Below are 4,399 nucleotides of genomic sequence, written 5' to 3' on the forward strand. Positions count from 1 at the left end.
CATGAATCCAAAGATGACTACTCACTACTCTTCATGATGAGCCCAAGAATCAATGATGATTTGGTGCTAATCATGATTAGTGATCCCAATAATCAAGCAATCACAAGAGAAAATGATCAAGATAAGATCTTTCACCTAAAAGTTCTTTGTGATTAGAGAGAAAAAACAAGATCCCCTAACTTTAGGATTACAAGAGTATTTATATGTCTTTGGAAAACCTAATGGTTTTCATTAAAAAGTCTTAAAAACCCTTAAAAAACATTAACATTTTGAATAAGATAATGCGTCGACGCGGGTAGAAATGGACGGGCACATCCCGCGTCAGCCAACCCGCGTCGGACCGTCGTCGAGACTTCTCCGTCATGCGGGCGGGTAGGCGATCCCGCGTGGCTCCGTCCCGCGTGACGCTATCGATTCCTTCTCTTCGTGACACGGGTTGAGACGATCGACACCAACCCGCGTCATCCTCCCCGCGTTGGACCTTCGACGATGCTCTTTCTTCGTGCGAGCGGGTGAGTGATCCCGCGCTGCTTCACCCGCGTGACTCCTCAGCAAAAACTTCGGCAATACGGGTAGGGGAAGATGGGGATCACCCGCGTCGCCTTCCCCGCGTCGGACAGCGATGATTCTTCTAGCCCGTGCGAGCGGGTACTCGACCCCGCGTGATCCTTCCCACGTGGATTCTCGAGTTGATCTTTCGGTGACGCGGGTCAGTGGACTCGGGGTGCTGCTACCCGCGTCGATCGCCTTATGATTGATCAATCTCCATTCTTCATCTCTTTTTGGATCACAATGCTTCTAAACACCCCTGATTGCTCCATAGGATACTCCATTACCTGATTAAGACATATGAATGCAAAATGGATCCTAAAGATGCTAAAATCCTAATCTATATGATCATTATGTACAAAATGGTATCTTAAAACAATGCAAATATGCAAGATATCAATTGTACTAGAGTTACCTGGATTTATATGATGAGAAATAAAAGTGACGTTGGTTCTATCTTTCCTACTTTTCTTAAACATGTTAAAACTCAATATGGTTTTGATGTTAAAACGGTTCGTAGTGACAATGCTCCTGCATTTCCACAACTGATTAAAGATCATGGCATCATTCACCAATTCTCATGTGCATACACACCTCAGCAAAACTTGGTTGTAGAACGAAAGCATCAGCATTTACTTAATGTTGCTCGTGCTTTACTTTTTCAATCAAACATTCCTCTTGCTTACTGGAGTGATTGTGTCTTAACCGTTGTTTTCTTGATAAATAGAACTCCATCTTTACTTCTTAATAAGCTTTCTCCATATGAAGTTTTGTGTAAAAAGGCACCAGATTATAAATTTCTTCGCTCATTTGGTTGCTTGTGCTATGCATCTACATATGCTAAAGATCGAAATAAATTCACTCCAAGAGCTTCTTCTTGCATTTTTCTTGGATATTCATCAGGTTATAAAGGATATAAAGTGTTAGATATAGATAATAATCAAATTTTTGTTTCTCGCAATGTTACTTTCCATGAAACAATTTTTCCTTTTAAGGATAAATCTACACAACCTTTTGATAATTCTTTGTTTACAGAAACTGTTTTACCTATGTCTACTCCTGTTTCTTTGGATCCTATTACAACTTTACCTGCACAATGTGATCCTGTGATTCCTGTCATTCCCTCTCCTGTGGTTCATGTTATTCCTTTGCAACCTAGTACCACTACTGGTTCGACAGACACTGTTGCATCAGGTGTAGGACAAGTTGAACAACCCATTGCTCGATCAAGATGACAAGGTAAAGCTCCTAAGAGTATACCATATTAAAGAAAAGGAGATGATGAAATAATCTTTCTCATTAACCGTAGAAAGCATACCAAGAGTATGTATTTATACATAAGTGGTTTAGGCAAAAGGAAACCAAACCACTACTAAACCACTGGTTAGCTAAAGGAGACTAAACCAACGGTATATATAAGATGATATATGCTAATACCGTAAGTTAAAGCAAACGGCGAGACGGCATACGTGCAGTATGGAAAATGCGAGGAGATGAACGGTCTCATCTCATGCAGAAGGCGATATCCGGAGTATCGGTGATGTTCATGAAAGCTAATATTGGACGGCTATGATGGTTTTAAATCTGTGGAGCATTTAGTTGACGTGGGAGGGAGCGCAGGAGATTGTCTACGTATGATCCTCGAGCACTTTCAGATCCTCCAAGATTGGAAAGCTTTATGCTATTTTCAGTTTCTTTAACTTCGTCGAAACGAAAACAATTTTATAATTATAGATTATGATATCAGTGTAAAAAATACGACAAGGTCAAGCATCTGGCCAAAGTATGAAGTCAATGAGCGTATCTAAGAAGGTTGTACGTAAACGTTAAGGTCACTCACGGGGAACACCGTTGGGGTCTGTTAACCTTTTATTACTTTTGTACCTTTTCGGTTTGTGTTATATTATAATAACTTTTTTAATAAAATTGATTTTATTATGTATATATATCAATAAACTACACTTATTTTTCTGGCCACACATCTACAAATAATTTCTCCCACATCCACAAAAAATTTCTAAACTTGTTTGAGTTATAGTAGTAAAATCATGGATGACCTATCAGAACGTAATTTACAATATCGTCCGAGTAAGGCGAAAACAAAGAAAAATATCATATGATCATTACAATAAACAAAATTTCCGAGTTTCAAAAAATTAACGTACCACCCATTGTACAAAATGGGTCCATGGACCGAGTGAGCAGGCGTATAAGACCCATTAAATGCTGATGGTCAGAGCATTATATGTGATATCAGAACCAAATCCTGACGAGTGTGGAATTTTACATGGGTCACATTAACATGTGTGACGATATTGGGGTTCAAAAAAGACGTTGCATTTTTGAGAATGAGAGAATTGTAACAATGGCATAGAGTGAAAAGTTAAATAGAACTGATTTGGCTACTTATGTCACCAAAATGTATTTACTTTTTCGGTCACACATTCAAAAAATCTCTAAAGTTAAGTATGTTTGAGCTATAGTAGTAAGAAGATGGATGAACTATTGAGAATTGATTCACGATATCATACGAGTGAGGTTAAAACACGGAAAAAGATTATGTAGTGAGTGGAAGCTCATTACACAAAACAAACCAGTTTCAAAAATTAATGTGCTGCCCGTCGGACGGAGCAGAACTCATGAACCGAATAAACAGACGTGGAAGACCCATTAACCGTAAATGGTCGGGTATTACAGTCTTGTCCCCGCCTAAAGGTACGTAGACAACTGCTTGTTCATGACACGTTTAATTTGATTTTTTTTGGTGGTGTAGTTCAAAGATGAAAAGATATTTGCTAACGAAGATGAAACTAATTTATTTTAGCAATTCAACATAACATATGTATTAGAGTTCACGTTGACATTTAGATCGAAAAAGAAGAAGAAAAACATAACAAAAGTGTAGACTAATCCCTTAGGTTATGTAATTGTTATTTTCGCGTTGTTGATGCTCATGGATTTCAAAACATTGATTCAAAAAAAAATAGCAATAAGACTATCTATGTCTTAGAAACTGCATGGAAAATGCTGAGTTTACCTATGTCTAAGAAGTTCTTTTGCCTAGTAGGTACAAATAAAATAAAACAAATATTTTGTTGGGATGACTAACGAGTAACACCTAGCATATGATCGCAAAAATATACATTGAAAAAGGCAGATGACATAGAGATTTTTTCAAAAAAAAAGGAAAAGAAATATAGAGATTTTTATCCTAATTTTAAGTTTATAAAAGGCCTAATATGTATATATACACACACACACACATATATATATATATATATATATATTTGCCTATTTTTCTTGATATATTCATACAATGCCGGACTTTGGAGACAATAATTTTTGCTTAGGGTTAGAAACAAAAATAATCTTATGGGCTTAGAAGTTAATAATTTTCAACAATAACAAAAAAAATAAGAGGCTCAAAATTCCCGGACTTCCACCTTCGTCAAGTCAATTTATTCAGATAATAATCAAAGGAAAAGGAATTACTGAAAACTTTGGAGAAAATTTTTACCAAAAAAAAAACTTTGGAAAAAATAGGAAGCATGTGTTACACCTGCTTTGTCGTAGAGGTCGGGCAGGACCATATACGAGTCTATACAAGTAAATTGATCCAAAGATGAGTCGTGCCTTGTGTAATACTTTTTGTGGCTCTATCTGTTCCCATCAATTTTGGGTTTAGAAAGTATAAGAAAATTGGGCTTCTTCAAGACTTCAATAATACTGGGCCTTTTACAAAAGTCAAGGGGGTTTAGTAAGGAAATGGAGATGGAACCCATGCACAGGTGATATTTGTCAAATTCTCTGCATATATAAGTTGTAATATGATAATTTTACTTCGCCAACT

At 36.9% G+C, this 4,399-nt stretch overlaps 1 pseudogene; it reads left to right on the top strand.

Moving 5' to 3' along the window:
- The window catches only part of LOC106312540, a 5,998-nt pseudogene extending 3,732 nt beyond the window's left edge, over window positions 1-2,266 (top strand).
- Window positions 2,267-4,399: the final 2,133 nt, after the last annotated feature.

Source organism: Brassica oleracea, chromosome C8 (genome assembly GCF_000695525.1).
Source record: "Brassica oleracea var. oleracea cultivar TO1000 chromosome C8, BOL, whole genome shotgun sequence".
NCBI lineage: Eukaryota > Viridiplantae > Streptophyta > Magnoliopsida > Brassicales > Brassicaceae > Brassica > Brassica oleracea.